At 53.9% G+C, this 20,400-nt stretch overlaps 1 protein-coding gene across 7 annotated transcripts in view; it reads right to left on the reverse strand.

Moving 5' to 3' along the window:
- The window catches only part of GRM4 (glutamate metabotropic receptor 4), a 120,865-nt gene that overhangs the window by 85,757 nt on the left and 14,708 nt on the right, over positions 1 to 20,400 (reverse strand). The gene's annotated exons all lie outside the window — the stretch shown is intronic.

Below are 20,400 nucleotides of genomic sequence, written 5' to 3' on the forward strand. Positions count from 1 at the left end.
CTCAGGGACGACTCTGCACAAGGCCCATCTAGCAGGGCCTGAGGGTCCCAGCCCTGGTGGGCCAGGATTTGGGGACCAGGAGTGCAGAACAGGGGACGGGGGACAGAGCTCTGCAGAATTGCCCCCTGGAAGCCTCTTCAGGGGCTTCTGTGAAGAGGGCTAGGGCTTGATTGCCCCCTGGGAGGAGAGGCGGAGGAAAGGATGGAGGAAGGAGGAGAGGGGAGGGGAAAAGGGAGAACAGGGAGGAGGGTTATTACCAAAACTCCACAATGACCACGGGTGCCACTGACAATGCTACACAGGGCACCCAGGGTGGACCTTGTAAATCATACCTCTGATCCTGTCGCTCTCCACTTAACACCTTCCAAAGGCTGCCCATTGCAGCTGGAGTGAACAAACCATCCTGGGGCCCAGGAGTCCCTGCTGGTCTAGCCCTTGTACCACCTCTCCTCCTCTCTGAACAGTATCCTGGTGTTCCTCAGATGGGCCAAGAATGTTCCTGCTTCAGGGCCTTTGCACTTGCTGCCATGAGCCCCCGTCCTTACTTGCCTGGGCCTACATTCAAATGGCCCTTTGCTGACCACCTTGTTTAAAGGAGCCCTTGCCCTCGTCCATCACTCTCATAACCCCTGATCCTGGGCGATTAGCAATTTTCCTCCACAGTACCTGTCACCATTTGAAATATTCCTTCTCTTATTCACTGTCTTTCTCCCCCTCTATAAAGTCAGCTCCATGTGGGAGAAGATTGTATATGTTTTTGTTCACCGCTGTATTCCTAACTTAGCTCAACATCCCATTAACTATTTGATTGGTGAATGAATGAATGACAAAATGCTTAAGGCCATCATTTGGGCCACCATCACTTCCAGTCTGAATTATTCCATCTGTCTCCTAATCACTCTCTCAGTCTCAGGCCTCAGCCTGCAACCAACCCTCCACTCTACACCCAAAGGAGTATTTCTAATCCCCAAATCTCACCAGGACACTGTTCTACAAGATCAAGTCCATACTCTTGGTCTAAGCCCCCCAGTTCACCTCAGCCCCATGTCAACTTATCCACCAACCAACTCCCCCACGCCACAGTCCTGTTGCACCCATACCAGACATACCTTAAGCTCCAGCCATACATGCCATTTCCACTTAGAGCAGCGTCATGGCTCCCTCTCTGCCTGCAGGACACCAACCGCCTGCTCCAGGCAGCCACCCCATGCATGCATGCCCTGTCTGAACTGACCTCTCCCTCCTCTGAGCCCCCACAGACCTGCACCTCCCCACAACCCCCCTACACCCCAACTTAAGCTGTGACAAATCACAGGCGTGTCACACCTCCCCATGCAGGAAGGACCCAGATTTATTCACTCTGGCAATCTCTCCCATCCCCACCACCTGCTCTGGTTTCTTGCGCAAACTTGGAGCTCCATATTTGCTGAATCAAATGCAACCAGTTCAAACATAACTGAGGAAGAGTGCCCATTAAGAGGGGCCTTTCCTCCAGGTTGCTGGCATTTCAGGCTGGTCTGAGGACAAACGGACCTTTAAGTGTCACTTAATCACAGCATATAGGAGCAGCTGGCCCTGTATTCCACTAACCTCTCCTAGGGGGCTGCCCAGAAAGAAACCTATCCACTGGGGTGGAGAGGTGGCCAGGGCCCTGCTAGAATGACAGCCGTCTCTGGCCCAGCCACCAGCTCGTAACAGCAGCGCCTGGCCCACGCGGCAGTGTGCATGCGTGAGCACGCATGTGGTCACCCCCTGGGTGAGGACGCAGGCACAGCACAGCCACCACTGAATTATTTATGCTGCACGTTGTTAGCACAGCAGAGAGCGACGGCGTCTCCAGGCTCAGCTAAACATCAAGGCACCCGCATCGCCTGCCCGGCCACATGCCCAGCTGCCACGGAGGCTGGTGGAGAGAGCCTCCTGGAAAACCATAAATGGCCAACACTGCTGTGCCTCCCCACCTCCCAGCAGCAGGTCCTGTTTCAGGACCACGGACAGCGGCCTCTCGGCCCCAGGCTCCTCTAGGGGTCTGTGGTGAACTTCAGCCCAGAGGCTGCCCCTGAGACAACCAGCAAAGCTTTCAGGGCTCTAAAAGACCATTTAGTAAATCGATGACCTGCAAGAGGCTTTCCAGCTGCCCCAAGCAGCCCTGGGACAAGCCTGGCTGAGTTTTGAGACTTACTCCAATCCTCCACCAGCTCCCAACTGCCCTAAAACACTTTACAGCACATGGCTGGAAGGCAGGAGTTCACGGCTCTCACCCCAGCTCTTCTCCAGGCTCCGATGAACTCTGGCATATCACAGCCCCTCCCTCATTTTTGTCACTCGGAAAATGCAAATGATGACAGCCAGGCTGTGACCTCGAGGGATTGTCACAATCAATGGAAGGAAACTGAAAAAGTAAACATGAGGTACAAATGTTGGCCATGCCAGAAGAGGGCTTTATTTACCTACAAATGGGTTTCTGCAGACTTCCCACCCCTACCCCAACCTGGAAACCCCCAATGCTGGGGCACAGACCCAGGATGAAGAAAGAGCTGACAGATCTTTCAAGAGCTGGCTGGGTCACAAGCTAACTAGGTCACCCATGAGATTTAATTCAACAACCCCCGGACTAGAATATGAGGCCGAGTAAAATTAAAGTGGGCGAGCTGAAAAAGAACAAGAAATTCCAAACACATGCCACCGAGAACTGTGGAATGAGCACAAGCTTCGGCAGGCAGTGCTGCAGGCCTGTACTGCTGTCTGGATGAGCCTCAGTTTCCTCACCTGCAGAATGGAGCCAGTGCCACTGATTTCCTAGCCAACGACTTACACTAGATAACCTATGTGAAACTCCTGACACGGTGCCAGGCACATCAACTCAACCATTTGTTTTACGAAGCACCTACTACGTGCCAGGCTGGCAGATAGAGCAGTGAAGAAGGGCACCACACCCTGCCTGGCAGACCTAACACCTGAGTGACCAGTGAGGTTATCCATTGGGATGCTGGGAGAGGAGGAATTCAAGATGGGCCCTAAGGCACAGGCAGTAAAAAAAAGTGGTGAGAAGCTATAATCCCTTTGGCTGTGCCTCCTACAGTGAATCATTCATGCAGCCCATGAACCGGCAAGCCTATACATATTTATATGAAATGAGCGTTTATGTCCAGTGAAAGACACGCACACAAATGTTCAGAGTCGCTTTATTCATAATAGCCAAACACACTAGATTCAGCCCAAATGTCCAGCAGCAGCAGAATGGGTAAATAAACGATAAACTATGCAAACAACCACATAATAGAATATTACAGAGCAATGAAAAAGAGTCAATAACCAATATACACAACCACGGGGATGAATCTCACAGACAAGGTGAGTGAAAGCAGCCAGACACAAAGGACTCGCCACACGATTCTGTTTGTCTGCAGCTCAAAACCAGGCAACACTAATCCGTTCTGTTAGAAGTCAGGTTCCTGAGTAGCCCCGGGGAGTGCGGGCTGTGGACTGGGAGGGGCTCGCGGGAAGGGCCTAGGGCACTGAAAGTGTTCCGTATCTTGATGCTCACAGTGGCACCTGCATTGATAAAAGCTCCTCCAGCAGTGCCCCTGAAATTTAAGTTCTTTACTGTGTATAACTTATACTTCAATTTTTAAATGTAAAGCAAGGTGGACAGAGCATTCTTCTGGGGCTAAGGGAACAAGAGAAGCAAAGGCTAGGAGACTGGACATTGAGGGGCTGAGACAGCGCCCCAGGGGAACTGCAGTGTATGTGGCAAGGGCTGGAGGGAGGGGCTGGGGTTGAGGTGGGCGAGATAGGCCGCCACGGTAATGGGCTCCCACCCTGGGAACCCCAGGGCCTCTGCCTCCTTCTCCCAGGCCCCTCCTGCCACGCAGAAAATCGTGCAAGTGAGGTCACCTGCCCTCCCTGCCAGCCTGGCCCCCTGCCCACCCCCTCCCTCGGCAGCCACACTGGATTGAAATCCCTGAGCGTAATTTCCAGGGCTTTAGGGGCTTTCATACCGAGCAGGAATCAAAGTAAGTCACAGGCCCCTAGCCCCGTGCCCGCAGTTCAGCTGAGCATGTCTCTCCAGGCCCCCACGCCCCACGCCCACAGCATCACCAAGGACACCTGGTTTGCCTCCTACGCTCCACCTGCCACGTCCACCTTCCCACCCACCGTCACAGGGAGCTCACCTGAGCACCTGCCTCTCTCAGGATAACCGCTCCAGTTAAGTAGGGCCCTCCTACCTCTTGCTTCCCACACCCAGCACCCCAGCCTTCACTGTCACATCTCCTCAGGAGAGAGAGCCCCCTGGAAATGCACAGGAGGAAGCCGCCACCAGTAAGACATGGTACATCAAAGATGATAGCGCCCCCCATGGGTGATTACGTAGCCATTAAACACTGGGTTTGAAAGACTGTTTAAGAATATTGGAAAATGCTCCCAAATGTGCTCTGACTATAGAACCACCGAGATGGTATGATCCCAGCTTCATATATTACACAGCAGAAGGGCTAGAAGAAAACACAAACATAAGGGGGTCACTCTGGATGGTGAGATGAATGGTCAACTTTCACTTGCTCTTTATGCTCTTGTTTTCTTCCACATCTACAATGACCACGTTAACTTCTATGACAGCACCAACGGGAAGGAGTCAGGGGACCACAGGCCACACTCACACATAGAGACCCAAGGCTCACTATCCCCAGCTCCGTGAGACAGCAGGAGGACCGACATGATTCCCGCCTGCAAACGCCACCCACGGGTTCCCACGGTAAGAAAGCTGCCGGGCTCTCCCGTGACTTCCAGCTGAGTGTAAGGGCCGAGCACCGGGCTGGGAGTCTGGGACCTTGGTTCTAAGCTCAGCTCTGAGACTAACTAGCTAGATAGCCTCTCACGTGGTAACTTCCCTGGGCCTCAGTTTCCTCACCTATAAAATAGGGCAGCTCTCCTGGCCACTCAGAAGGATCGTTGGATGCAATGGTCAAGAAGTAAACTGTGAACTGCTGTGACCGATCCCTGAATGCCCTTTCCCGTTCTCCACCAGGGTCTGTGGCCCTATTGCAGTTGCTAAGAAATGCTCAGAAGCTCCCCACAGCAGGCACCCAAAAGTCCTGAAAACCATGGACCATAGTCATAGGCTGGACCCCAAGCCATACATAAAGCACACATATTTTTAATTGAACTGGAACCCAAACCAAAGCTAAGGAAAAAGCCACTTCCTCATTCAATAGCAAAATATGGGGCCTGTAGGAGAGCCTCAGTAAAGCATTGCTGTATGAATACAACGGTACAAACTGAGACAAAACCCACTCACTTGATCTGTCATGAAACAGGGAAATGTCTCATGTTGATTCGGGTACCTGCTGCCTAATTTCCAGTAGGCTCTGTGCCTGATTTCTTTTAAGAACAGAGACTTTTTTTTTTTCACATTGACACCTCTCTGTTAAAAAAAATTTTTGACTCATCCCTCTGGATTCTATGGGGACCCACAAAAGAAACAGATGACATAGTCCCTAACCTCAGAATTTCTCTCTCTCTCTCTCTCTCTCAGTAGGGAGACGAGAGGAGGTGAAAGCTCTGGCCAGCACTACTACCGTCTGAGCAGTTGGAGTCAAGGCAGGTGAGGGCTGGCATGGGCGGGGAGGGTCCTAGAAGAGGCGGAGGTCTGAGGCTGGACTAGGAGAATGGGGAAGAATGGGTAGGGTTTCAACAAGGGGAGTCATGTCTTTTTCAAAGGGAGTTTGATGTATTAAGCAAAATTAATGTAATAAATATGTACAATGTGCTCCAGGTGACAGGCTTTTCTATCTCTCATCTCACTGCGTACCTTCAGGCAGGAGAACGAAGGCAGCAGATTCCCTGATACTTAAGACCATGTCTTACATGGAACACAAAAGGTAGAGTGTTAAGCCCCCCCCACACACACACACACACAGAAGAGTTTTAAGGCCCTTCAGGAAGAAGTGGAAAAGCTCCTTCCTCACTACCCTCAAAAAGTCTCCAGTAAAATTTGGTCTAGATGCGTTTTGCAGATGGGAAAACTGAGGCGCAGTCTAAGTGATTTTGCCTAGATCCCAAGTCTGGTTAGAAAAGAAGGGAGGGCACCCCTAGCAGAGAGAACTGCTTGAGCAAAGGCTTGGAGGGGGAAGGAGCATAATATGCTGGTCTGGGACAAAAGCATTCCCTGAGGAACTGGAGGCAAAGGACCAGCCCAAAGCCACCCATGAGCAGATCCAGCACCCAACGGGTCGCCACCTCTCAGAGTCTCATCTGTGAAATGGGCACACAAGGCGGCATGGGCTCCAAAGGGCAGCAGAGTACGGGCATGCGAGAGGTTCTGCTAGGATTCGTCACACCAGCATGATGGGGGCTGGGCAGACAGACAGCTGAGCCTGGCCAGGGATGGTCCCCCACCACACCAGCTCTCAGCACCTTCCCAGGGGACATGCATGGGGTGGTGGCCCAAGCCCCCAGGCCTCCCGGATGCAGGGATTGCCTCCTGCTCCTGCCAGACCTGCCCAGAGGCCAGGGGCTGCTCCTGTCCCTACGCCACCCACATAGGGTGAAGAGGGGCCCACTCACTGCCCTGGGCAGCCCCTAAGCTGAGAGCTGGGGTCCTGGGTCCAGCTCAGCCTGCTCCCCATGCCCCCCTACACCAGGCTGCATGGAGGCCAGGTCAGGGCCTCCTCCCAGGCTCGCCCACCTGGCAGTGCTGCCGGAGGCCCAGCCACGGGGCACTACCAAGTCCAGCCCTCACCCCTCGACGGCAGGGGGGCAAGAGATTACAAACACATTGTCCTTTCACCCAGCATTCTGTCGGAATTTACCCTACAGAGACACGCAAAGTGGCCAATGCACAAAGTCACCCATCACGGCTCTGTTTGTAAAAGCACAAGATGGGGAACCACCCAAGTGTCCCTTACGAGGAGGCTGCAAGCAGCGAGCGCTGTGTGGCCACACAAAGGCCTCCGTCACTGACAGACAGCAATCCCCAAGGCCCCTGCCAGGTCACCCAGCAGGTGCTGTACGCGTGTGCAAACGGTAGGAGAGAACACAGGTGTGCACATGCCCCAGTGCGCTGGACAAACGGTGTGCCCATGTATGCCACACAGGCAGCCGGTGCCCAGGCCCAGGAGCCCCTTGGAAGGGCATGCAGGAGGGCACAGGGAGGGCAGAGAGAGGGCACCCAGGGAGCAAGGCGACCTCCAGGGCCAGGCTGGGGCATGTCCTCTGGTTCCTCTGAACACCCTAGGGAATGTATTATGCATTCAAACAAGAATGCTGTAATTGAAAGGAAAGCCATGCCTAGGGAGCGCCACGTCCCCTGGGGCCACCAGATAAAAGGCTCATTCAGGAGAAAGAAGTATCTCAGGTGACCCCACATACAACCTCTCCTTCCTCCCCCCACCCTACCCCGACCCCCTCCTAAAATGACTGAGAGAGAAGCCAAGACTCAAGGCCGGGAGAGCCCAGCACAGGGGCTGGAGGCTCCTGGGCCTGGTGCTGGGGGGTGCGAGGAGGGGGTCCAGGTCCAGGCCCACCAGCCAGGCCCAGGCGTGAGTAGGGGGAGGAAAGGCAGGTAAGGGGGCTACTTTCCTCTGGTTGGGTTTGTTGTACTTTTCTAATTGATTTTGTGTCTGTGTCACTGGGATACTTAGGACCATCTTAGAAACCACTTAAGCAATTTAAAATAATCAAAGTACTGTACTTATAAGGCACTTAACATTTCCTCACACTTCTGGGCTTCCCATAAACCCCTCCAGCTGCAACCGGAGGCCAAGCAGTCAGGAGCGATCCCTGTGGGGGAGGCAGACGCCTGAGTCAGGCCCCAGCTCCCCCAGTCACCCGGAGCCCCTGCAGAGCAGACCGGAGCAACCCCCCACCACAAAAGCACACCAGGCTCCCAAGCACATGGGTGCCTTTCTCTCTCTCTCTCTCTCTCTCTCTCTCTCTCTCTCTCTCTCTCTCTCTCTCTCTCTCTCTCCACCAAGCTTTCTGACTCACTGTTCCCTCCTCCTGGAATGCCCTCCCCTGCCAGCCAGTGTGCCCTCCACCTAGTTCATTGTGAACTGGCCATCGAGCCTCTGCTAGCCGTCCTCCCACAAGAACCCTCCCCTGACACCCACACCCCAGGCTGCATTCCCAGGGCACCTGGTCCACCCCCACTAGAGCCCTCATCTCACTGTCAGGAAATTACTGCCCACTCATCTCCCGAATGTGGGGTCCTTGGCCCACAGTCTGTTCCTGAAGCATGGCACGGGCTGCACAAAGCAGGGGTCCCTGACATTTGTGGAGCATGGACGTCACAGATAGAGTCAAGAGGCCGGTACCGCCTGAGAATGACGCCCGAGCCCAGCCTGGGTGCAGCTGCCTGGCACACCGCAGGAACACCGAGCTGCATCAGAGGAGGGAAGGGCCAGCCCTCACTGAGTCCTCACCCTAGCGTCATCCCCATTTTATAGATGAGGACACCCTACTAGCTCAGAGAGATCCAGCAACTCACCCAAAGTCACACAGTGAGTACATGGCAGACTTGGGAGGGGAACCTCCAAGTGCAGGTCCAAGAAGCCACGAGGAGCTTGATGAGAAAAGACTCCACAGCCTGGGAGTCTCCTTAGCAGGGCTGGCTGAGGCCCAGGCACCCAAGAAAACCTGTCCTAACAAGCCCCCAGGGGATTCCAATGGGAGGTAGGTGGGTAAAGCAGAGCTGAGCGATGTGGCAGCCTCTGGAAAGCTCCCCCATGACTGCAATCCAGCCCAGACGTGACCCACAAGAAGCTCCCCTCGAGCACAGGAGGCACTGGCCAGGATGGTCGTGGGCACCGCTGTAAACCAGAGATCATCGGGGACCTTGCTTAGGTGGCCACAACAGAACGAACTTGGAAATGCATAGGGCACTGCCACGCAGCAAAGACGAGGAACAAACCACGTAGCAGGGTGACACCGAGCCAGCAGCACAATACACACAGCACGAGCCCTTTTTCATCAAGCTTAAAACACGCACAGCTAAGTAGTATTTGTGGAGATATGTATATAATTTAAAGTGCACAGGAATTAAAGGAAATAAAAGCAACCCATCAGGATAGGGTGTGGCTGCCTCTGAGGGAAGAGAAAAAAGGACTGGAACAAGGCGGCTATGTACGGGCCTCCGATGATACAGAGGGGCCAAAAAATGGATATACGTTCTAAGAAAGGAAAAACTGCATTAATATACACCGATAACAAAAGATGAATACAACGTTGGACTTCTGCAATTACAAGAGGTGCTCAAAGTGGTTCCCATCAGCGTCCAGACACTTCTGATGATGGCGAACGACTGCTTGAGCAACGTTTGACCAAAGTGTCCACTTGTCTACATTTTTGGCACTCCCAGTATTTGCAGGGTTGTCTTTCTTAAAATGAAAACAAATTTTGACATGAAATTAGGGCACAATATCAATATTTGACCAAGCCTAGTGGTTGTTACAGGACAGTTTATTATATTATTCTCTATGATTTTGCGTATGCTTGGAATAGTTTGTTATTAAAATCTATGATGCCTCATGAAAGAGACAAACCCCTTCCTGTCAGACCCACACTGAAGATGCCATTCATCTTTAATAAAATAAATGGCCTCATTTGGGGAAACGGCGTGCACCGCATTTCCCACGCGCCCCCTCACAGGCCCCCCCCAGTCCTAAACCTCCAATACCTCCCCTGGGGGGCATCCCACATGGAATGCACTCCTAAGGGTTCAGCTTTGCCCTCTTCCAGCTGCTCTGGGGTGGGAGTCACACGGGATTCCCTAACAGCTTCCAGAACCTGCGCTCGGAAGGACAGGCAGCTCTGAGTGTGGGGAGAGGAGGCCAAACACCCCTTGCCCAGGGCCCTGACAGAGGTCACTGCAGCCTGTCCTCTCCCCCAAACCACAGCCCCGGGGGATGGAGAATGAGGTAAGTGCTGCCTCTCTTTGCTCTGCAGCCCTAACACCGGAGAACCATTAGGGCCCCTCTCTGCTCTGGCACAGGGCGGGGGTGGTGCTCAGTGGGCTCTCTCCCTTCAGGATATTTCAGCGGTGATAGTTTCAAATTTCCCCTTGGCCCCTGAGCCGGCTGGAGGGAGGCAGAGACCTCCAGCCTCCCTGAGGCCTGGTTCGGCCCTCAGGGCACCGGCGCTAAGCCAGGGGCAAGACTGGGCTGAGCAGAACTTCACATCTCCTGGGTCACCCTGGGGCACCTCTCCACAGACCCCAGGGAGAAACTGAGGCCTGGAAGGACTCAGGTCCACGAATGAGGAAATTAAAGGAGGGGAAAAGGAGTAGAGTCCAGCCCCCTCCTCGCACACAAGCACACTTCACAACAGCTACTGTTTCTTGAGGTAGGTACTATGCACTGCGCCCTTTACATTGTCCAATTTAATACTCACAAAAAACCTTTCCCCATTTTAGGGATATGCAAATTGGGCTCAGAGAGGACATGTGACCTGCCCAAGGTCACAGAGTCAGTAGGTGGCAGAGCCGGGACTTTCCCTTTCTGAAGCAGGTTTATGCCCGTGTGGCAAGCCTGCTCCCCCACAGCCCTGGGACATCTGCAGGGCCAACCTCTGTCATCCCACAGGCGGGCAAAGCAGAGCCCAGAGCAACAGCCAGACTTGCCCATGGTCAGGTCACACTTAAGGGGAAATTTCTGGGGCTATGTGGGGGTCACCCTGAGTCAGGGGAGGGGTCCTGGGTGGGCTGGGAGCCCGGTGGGCAGTGCTCAGTACTGAGGTGTCACAGCCACAATCAGGTGTGAAGCAGGTGAGTGGCCAGGCGCCCAGCCAGGAGCAGGTGGGCTTGTCAGCCGCTTCTACCTCCGGGGCTCTGGGATGAGGCTGCCCCATGTCACCCAGAGAGAAGCCCAGGCAGGGCAGAGGGTTCAAAAGGGACCAGGAGGATGAGAGAGATGGGGGAGGACGTGAGAGGAAAACAGAGAAAGCCAGAGCCACACCGAATGAGGCAGGGAGCTGGGACATGTAGAGGAAGAGGTCCTCAGACTGAGAGTCCCTGCTCCCCTCCCCACAACATAGCTCCGGGCCATGACTCTCAGTGGCACCACAGGACAGAGAAGGGAGGCTGAGCCTGCACCTCCTCCCCTCACCCAGCCCAGGCCTGCGGGCCAGTCGCAAGCCATAAAGGTCAATTGGAATATAAAGCAGAATTTGCCTTCTTTTCATTTCCAACATGTCTGGGTCATAAAAACGCTAGTTTAATAAATTGGGAGGAAACTGCAAGGCACACAGTTCATTCAGGGCTGGTCAGGGGGAAGTAGGTGAGCTTAACCCTTCAGATGGTGTGGGCCCACCCCTGCTGCAGGCCCTGCTCCCTGCGGCTCCCTGACATGTCTGTCTGTCTGCCTGTCTCTTTAGAACAGACACTGGTGGGGGGGGGGACAAAAGAGGCCCCGCCCAAGCCTGCCCTCAACGTGGTCATGGGCTTTGGGAAGACCCACGAGTGTCACCCAAGAGACCCACGTACCCCAGGATCATTTTAGTCTCTGGAGGCAGGGAAGTCATGGATTCTGAGTCAGGGTTGAAGGAGGAGTCCAAGTCTGCCCGTTCCAGGAGGAGGGCACGGCCCAGGCACAGGCGCGGAGGCAGGTTTGGGAAAGCCCCACACGCGATCACGGAATGCAACACAGAGGGGACTGGAAGGGACGCTGGTGGCTGTGGGAATGCCATGGTCACCCTGACGCTGGGCAGGAAGCTAGGCGCTCCTTCTGCAGAAAAGACGACTGGGTAGAGGAATGGGGTCAGAGACTTCGTTTCACAAAGAGGACAGCTGACCCAGCCAGGGTCACACAGAGCTGGCAGCAGAGCCAGGCCCAGAACGCAGGTCCCTGAGCTATGGCAGGCTTCTGATAAGGGGACTCACAGGCATCCCCCAAGTGGGGAGCCAGAGATCACCCCCACCACCGGATCCCAGAAGCATCACACAGGGGACTCGGGGAAACTCACCAGAGTCATCCCTCTGCCAAAAGCCAGCGACCTGCCCCTCCACACTGCAGAGCGCCCCCCTGTGTGGTTCAGACCACGCGTGCCCCCTGAAGCCCCCTTGCGTGCTCTGGCGCAGGAGATGAGGACTAACATTGCTGAGCCCACTGTGCACCCGCCGTGCTGCCGGCTCCCCACCATATCATTCTACTTCCACACTTGAAAGAGACATGGATTCTTAGGGGTAAGATGAGCGCAGTCCCAGCGTGATCTGGGGTTGGATCTGAGCTGCCTACTGCACGGCTGCCTCCGAGCCAGTGCCCTGGGCTGCCCACCAGGAGCAGGCACTCAGCAGGTAGCCACAGTCTGTGCCAGGCACTGCCCTGAGCACTTTCGATGCGTTCCTCATTTAATCCTCACAATGTCCTATGAGATATGTGCTACCGAAGTCCCATTTTACAGGCAAGGAAGCTAAAGCACAGAGAGGTGCCTCCCAGGTAATAAATGGCAGAGCAGGGGGTTGAACCCAGGCAATCTAGTCCCAGGGCCCACACTCTGCCCACTGCATGCTACTGCCCTCGGGGCTCCCCATTTTACTGGCCCTGCCTTGCTCAGGTCCCCAGCACCCAACTCTGTTCATCCTCAGCAGGGAAACAAAGGGGAGGAGATGGAAGGGCCATGGGGGCTTGGGTGGGGGGAGGCCAGCAGGGTGGGAGCCAAGGGGGAAAAACATGCTTCTCACACAGGCTCTGCCCTTTTATCTCCTCCCCATCACCTCTGTGGCTTCACAAAGACAGTCCAGGGTCCACTGCCTATTTTACAGGTGAGGAAACTAAAGCCCTGAGAGGCCCAGTGACTTGCCTGAAGTCACCAGAATCTTGGTGACCCTTCTCCCACGACACCCTTTGCAGGAAGAAGCAGGATGTGGCTCCTCCCTTGCTCCCAGGGCTGGCTATCCTCCCTCTTAAGCTCCTGGGTCAAGTCAACTACCAAGCACAGTTCTGCCCCAGGGCCTTTGCACTTGCTGTTCCTTCTAACTGGAAAACTCTGCCTTCAGATATCCAGAGGACAACCAACCCCCTTCACTCTATTCAAGTTTATGCACAAATGTCCCCTCTTCTAAAAGTCCACCTCTAAGCGTCCCATCTAAACTGGCACCCCTGCTGCCCATAGCTCTCTCGCCACTTCCCTGCTTTGTTCTGCAGGGAACGTCTCCCCTTAACACTATATGTACATGTGTTTTCCCTGTTCATTTCTCGCCTTCCCCTTCACACATGGAACCCCACCAGGGCAAGGCCTCCATCTGTTTTGTTTCCGGCCTTAGAAAGTTGCTTAGAGTGGTGATTCTCCACCTGGTTTGCACATGGGTATCACCTGGGGAGCGCAGACCTCATCTCAAACCAATTAAATCTGAATTCCTTGGGTGGGGCTCAGGTACCAGGATTTTTCAAATTCCCCAGGTGATTGCAATGTGCAGACAGATGGAGAACCACTGCTCTAGCAGTGCAAGGCTCAGAGATGTTCAATTCAGATTGGGTGAATGAGCTAACTAATTAATTAATTATTTATTAATTAATTTGTACAGATGGGCAAATGGAGGTCCAGATGGAGGAGGAAGAGCCAGAAGCCAGACATTACGACCTTGGGCCTCCCCAGGCTCAGCCCCTCCTCAAGGTCACACACCTCACCCAGGGGCCCTGCCAGTTTCTATGTGGTCTCTAAGAGCCCTCCCCCCAGGGCATCTCCAGGAATTCACCCCAGAGACACCCAAAAGTCTCTACTCCCTTCTTCTAATTCCGCAATAATGAGTCTGTTTGCCAGTCTGTCACTTGACTGAAAGCCTCCTGTTTCCACTCCCAGACCTCCTATACTCAGAGAGGTTCTGGCACCCAGGGTGCACCTCAGAGGGAGTGGGCTGAGAGGGCTGCAGGGTGGGCGGGGGCACTTCCTGGAGAAGCCAGGTGGGATGGGCACACGGGGAGGCCGGGACGCCAAGGAGGACATTCCGGCAGCCAGCCGAGCCTCCTCGCAGGCGTCCAAACACAGACCTGACCCCCCAGATCTCATCACCCACGGAGGCCCAGGAACTAGATCTCCCCAGGTGATGCGCCTCAGGCTTGAGAACCACTGGAATGATGCCACTTCTGCCCCAGTGGCTCCATTCCCAGGGATGGACCTGCCAAGAGGACAGGGAGAACTGGCAGAGAGTAGTCAGGGGGCTCCTGCCTCCCCTGGGGCTGCTTCCCGATGCCACATTTGCCCTCTTCCCACCCCTCTCCCCGCTCTGTTCGGGCTCAGGCCTAACCCTGGGTCTTGATGCCCCCTTCCCAGACATCTGCCACAAAGAGACACCTGGGTTTAGGGGAAAGAGAGACCATATAAAAGCAGAAGGGCTGTGTGTTCCTCACGTCGTCGGGAAAAAAGCCCCTGACAATCACCCTCAGCAAGACCCACTTCCGACACCTCTTCCACCCCTTCCCACTCCCTCAGCTGCCCAGCAATTCACAGTACTCTAATGTCTATCAAACCTGTCCTGGAAACACCAGCGTCTCCTAAGCACCTACCAATAGCTTTGCACACATTATTGCTTCTGCCAGATGAATGTCATCACACCCACTTTACAGATGAGTCAACTGAGGCTGAGTGCAGCCACACAGTGAGGATTAGGCCAGATCTCAAACCCAAGCCTATCTGATGGCCAAGAGGTAGGAGAGCAGAGTGGTGAAAGGGTAGATTCAGGGCCAAACAGCCTTTGTTCATATCCCAGATCCACCACGTAATAGCTGTGTGATCTTGGGTGAGTTGCTTAGCTTCTCTGTGCCTCAGTGCCCCACATGTAAAATGGGGATAACAATTATACACCTACCCCTGGGGCTTGCTGTGAGGATTAGAGCAGACCGTGGCACAGGATATGTGCTATGTAAATGTGATTATTCCACCTTAGCCACCTCTCTGGGAGCGTCCCTCATTCACCCTTGAATACTGAGCAAGCCCTCTTGGGACAAGTCTCTAATAACAGCCTACAATGGTACATAAAGGTACCCTTTAACAAGAAACAAAGCTTTAGGTGAAAGGAATTCCATAAATAGTGAGGAGCTGGAGGTGTTTGGGGGAAGGAAACATATCCAGGTGGCCCAGGGGTCAACAGAGAGGTGGGCACTGGGGGACACTGGCTTGACCCAGTGGCAAGGTGGGCCCAGCGGCACACGCCCCACAGCCGGGAGCTGACATGGGGCTCTGCAGACCACGCCTCCCCTGCTGTTGCCGCAGAGTTTTGAGGGACATGCGGCTGCAAATGCCTCACTCCCGTGAGTCTATTCAGCCAAGATTTCCTGAGGGCCTACCAAGGGCCTGGCACCAGCTGGGGGTCCTAAAGGTGCAGCTTAGAGTCTAGCAGGGGTCAGTCGAAGGTCTCTGTCTCATCCACTCAATGCCAAGGTCACAGCTCAAGAGCAGCCCTAGACGATATGTACATCAGTGGGCGTGGCTGTGCTCCCATAAAACTTTATAGACACTGAACTTTGAATTTCATAAATTTTCCTATGTCATGACATATTATGATGCTTTTGATTTTTTGTAACCACTTAAAACACAAAGATCATTCTTAGCTCTTGGGGCTATACAGAGATGGGCTGGCAGGCTGGAGGAAAAGCCAATAGCAAGTATGTAGGAAAACAAACAAAGACACGACCACAAACTGAGCGTGTGGGGGCGCGGAGCTGCCTGTCTGGAGAGAGTCTATTTAAGCTTATGGTTGTACAAAAAGAATCCAGCCTCAAAGAGTGAGGGGAACACATTCCAGAAAACAGGGGACAGCAGGTGCAGAGGCCGTGGGGTGGGAAAATAGCATGGCATCTTCAAGTGACACAAAGAAAACAGTATGACTGGTATCACGTGCCCCCAGGAGAGACAAAGAACATGGTCAGGGTCTCCAGGTGGCACAGACAGGAGTTTTGGAGTTTCCATTTACATCTAACAGCAACAGGAAGCCAATAAAAAGTTTAACCAGTGGGGTCTGCAGATTTGTTTGGGCTTTTAGAACAATCGCTCTGGCTGCTGAGCAAAGGTTTGTCTGTGGAGGCCCATCTGGAGGTCCTGGGAGAGGAGAGACAAGGCATCTGCAAAGGTCTGGGTGAGACCCAGGGTGGACGGGGTGGGGAGTGGTCATCTCCAGGACACCTGAAAGGAAAGGCTGCAGGGTTTGCTGACAGGAGAAAGAGGGTGGTCAAAATGCCGCCACTATTTTGGCCTGGGCACTGGGAGGAAGAGCTGTCTTCAAGGAAGATGGCCAGGCTGTGGGAGAGTGGCTTGGTCCTCTCGAAAGTTGCTCTTAGTTGTGCAGTGAACATACTTTAAAGACACAAAACCCATGTCCTCAACAGAACATCTGGTGTTAGCTAAGCCACAAAGTTTCCCCAGGAGCCCTGGGCTAGGCACTGACGGGCAGACAAGCCAAGCACCCGGCAGACAGCTTTCTCTAGCAGCAGCCACAAACCTGCACAGAACTTACAGCCCCACGTGGGACAAGAGAACTCACACAGCCAGGCTGGGCGTGGTGCACAGAGGACTAATGTCAATAACAGCATCACTGTCCTGGGAAGTTGGGGCACCTGTCCACCCCCTGCTGGCAGGCGTCCCCCTCCATCCTCTCTCCTGCCAGCCTCTTCCTGCCCTCCTTCCACTCCACCCCAGTCCTTCTTCCCACGCCCCACTGTTGTGACAGCGAGAAAACGCTCACCCTCCGAAAGTTAAGTTGGCTGCTCAGTCTCAACCCTGCAGGAAGACACCAGCAGATGGTGGGGCCTCTCCAGGATCAGCCTCAAAGGTCACCGTCTGTCACTGCCCACCCGCTCCAGCCTCTTCTGCATGGACGAGTCTCTCCTGCTGACTTCAGGCCCAGCTACAAGCTGTGCAATGACATTTCCCGTGGGCTGACTGTGTGCCAGGCACCATGCTAGGCCTTTTGTGAACATTAACTCTTAATTCCCACACCTGGTCTATGAGATAATCACCATCCCCGCTTTACAAATAAGGAAACTGAGGCACAAACAAGCGAAACAATTTTGCAAGGTGGCAAAAGCTATCTGGCTCCAGCGTCCAAATTCATAACCACCACACTGTGCAATCGCCCCTTCTTTGAGCCTCATTTTTTTTCTCCACTGCAAAATGAACGAGGCACTCAATGAAATGATTTCTGGATCCTTCTATGCTCTTATAGGCCCAGAACCTAAAAAGTGCTTCCTTCCAAGGCACTTAGTATGTTCTTTCTCCCCCCAACAATGGCTGCTCACAGGATAAGATCTTATGGGCTCATTCATACTATCATGTAAATGACTGCTATAGTGAATGGATATGGTGGATGTGGTTAGGTAACTCTGGCAGAGCAGAGATTCAAACCCAGGTCTGACTGGCTCCAGAACCTGGGCTGTCCCCACAACGTAGCATTGTACAGGTCCTTTCCTCTGGGGTTAAGATCTCCTCTGAAAGGTATTTACATCCATCAATGTTCCCTGTCCTAGGAGAAAGGAGCCAAATGAGGATGAAGGAGGGGGGTGGGAGCAGGGAAGTAAGGAAGATAAGCTGTCAGATCCATGACTTCCCAAAGTCAGGGCTTCTGATTCCCAACGAGGGCCCGGGGTTCAAGTCCCACTTCCAACCCAGTTTATTTCAGCAGGCAGTCTGGAAGGAGTCAGGCCTGGGAGCTGGGGACCTGACTTCCAGCCTTGCCCTGTCACTTAATCAGGGCTGGGTTTCCACACCTGTAGGGTGGGGAGTTGGCCTCTCCCAGTCCAGACAGTCGACTTTTGTTCACACCTCGCTCTAACTGCACTCCATCAACATTCTGTAGGCAGGAAATCACCCCAGAGCTCCTCTCTGAGCTGTGCACAGGAAATCCACCTCTTGGAAGGAGAGCTATAATCACAGCCTCCAGTGGAAGTTCCTAGCAGGCCCTTCTCATGGCCTTGGCGGGAGCAGGAGCAGGGCTGGGGCCACAGTGGTGCCCTTTGAAATAGACACCTGACATGGCAGCTCCCCCAGGTGCCCCAACATGCCCCTGTCTCATCTTCCCCTGCCTGAGGCTCCTGCTCCTGACCCCCCTCCCCAGAGCTCAACCTTGTGCCTCTGTAAATGGCTTTTAAGTTTCTCGCCCAGCCTCTCATTTCTATCAGTTTAATTATTGAGGAGCCCTCTTGTCGCCAGCCAGGAACATTAATGCTGTTAAAAGAGACCCAGAAAATGCAGACCACAGCTGTCAGTCTCCCTCTGGCTCTCTCCCCATCTCCCCCTGCTCCCCCTCACTTTCCTTTCCCAACATGCCTCTCTGTCTCCATTCCTTCCCTCCTCCCCAGGCCATCACCTCACGGCCTCATCCAGTTCTCTGTGCAGCCTGGGGGACTCCTGACCCCTGCCCTCCCCCCACTCATCTCTCTGTAATCTGAGGAGGCAGAGACAAACTGAGGCCATGGCCAGATGGGCAGAGGAAAAGGAACACCTGTGAGCCCCTAAGCTGGGGAGCCACTTTGGCCCCCGGCCCCTTCACCCCACCTGAGATCTTCCCCATCCTGGGAGCAGTTAGCACAAAGGTCACAGCCCACCCCACGTGGGACACTAGGCGCCTCATCCCAAAGTAGCCATGTTTCTAAGAACACGCTGTAAGGGCTAACACTGACAGTGACCTTTCTTGGAGCTGTTGCCAAACGTCACGTGACAGCCCTTGGCTCCTTTGATCTTTTTTACCTCCCTATAAAGTGGGCGCTGGGTCCCCTCTGGGACATGAGTGGAAGGGTCTCTTACCAATGTCATAGCCCCAAGGGCCCAAACAGGCTGTTTTACCATCTTTCTAAAATAACCAGAGTCACAGATGGGGTTTAACAAAAAGCTCAGATAAGGAAGTTACAGCACCCACCTATGCTCTGACCTTCTCAGAGGTTGTGGATCTATGCCCCACCCAGATAGGCTGACAAGGAGTCCTGGGCTTGTCCCCGCACTGGGCTCCCCCAGATGGCCCAGGTGTCGTCACTGGCCAGGGCAGGCAGGCTGAAGTGATGACTCAGCTCACCCAAGACAGCACTCGCCTCAGCCTGGGATAGCACGCCTCGCTCCCACCCGCGCTGGGTCTCCACGCCTCACTGCAAAATTGGGCAGGTAAAGGACTGGGCCAGGCTACCCATTCTCAAAACACCCTGCCAAGGAATGGCCGAGAACAACCCAGCTCCCCAGGGACTGCTCCAACTGTCCTCAAGTCTCCTGCTTCATCTTCATTTTGCTTTCTTCATAATGGATCCACTTGTTTTCAAATTAACATAGTGTTTTCATCTAGACCAGGGGGGTCCAAACTTTTTTCAACGTTTTTTACCAAGGGCCATATGCGGTAAAATACACAAACAGCCGGGCCACTCACTCGAGGTAAAGTACGTATTGCCTCACCTGGTTTATTTAAGTAAACTAAATATATTTTTGGAATCTGCTGTGGGCCAATTAACAATGGATTGCGGGCCGCAGTTTGGACACCCCTGGTCTAGATCATCAAGTAAAACCAACACCTCAAGAAGAAGGTGCAAAGGCAAGGACCACAGGCCCAGACCAGCCATGGCAGAGTTCCAACAGGGCCCCACAGTGACAGGACCACTCTAGCCCTCCTTTCTTTCTCACCCGCCCCTATCCCCAAAACAGGGACCTTCTGCACCATTCCACCCACTTCAACCCCAGCTCCCACAGATGCTCCCAAGTAATGATGCATGATGGGATTGAGCAAATGGGGTCCAGAAAGTGTCCAGGTAATAGGGCTCTAGCCCCAGCACTTCCCACCATGCCTGTGACCAAACACCCTTTCTCAGTCTACTCTCTAATTCTGGAGACTCAGGAGAGAAGGGGCCAAATCCAGAGGCGAGAATCAGACACCAGGGTGAAGGAGGGACCCAGTGGCTTTCTCTGTGAATCCCTTCCTCCTCACCCTATTCTCTCTCCCTCTCTCTCCCCCCCTCCCCACTCATCTCTGTCTCACACACACACACACACAAACACACACAAGCACGCACACACAGAAGCACACAGAGCAAACAGGGAGGCTCAGAGAGAGGAGCAGGCACATAATTATTGGTAAAATGCTTGTAATGTTTTTCTCTCTACCCGGTAGCTTTCAGTTGTTTTAGCAGCTTAGCGAAGCACTTGGCTCCAATTGAATTGCAAATCAGCAGCTCCTGCCCCAGGAAGAGAGGAAGGGAGGCGGCAAGGAGAGGGTAGGGAGGGATTCCAGAAGGAAAGGGAGAAAGGTGTGCAAGGAGGAAGGGCAGAGGAAGGAAATGAGTGAAGGAAGCTTGAGTCACGGCCAAAGGCACCAGAAACAGGGACCGCCTGCTCACCCCAGGCCTTTTTCCGTCCTCATCTCCATTCTCTGTGGGTTCAGTGGCCCAACGCCCCACATAAAAAATCAGGACACATTTTCTAACCATAATGCTGAAGCAG

The sequence above is a fragment of the Rhinolophus sinicus genome, linkage group LG05, assembly GCF_036562045.2.
Source record: "Rhinolophus sinicus isolate RSC01 linkage group LG05, ASM3656204v1, whole genome shotgun sequence".
Classification (NCBI taxonomy): domain Eukaryota; kingdom Metazoa; phylum Chordata; class Mammalia; order Chiroptera; family Rhinolophidae; genus Rhinolophus; species Rhinolophus sinicus.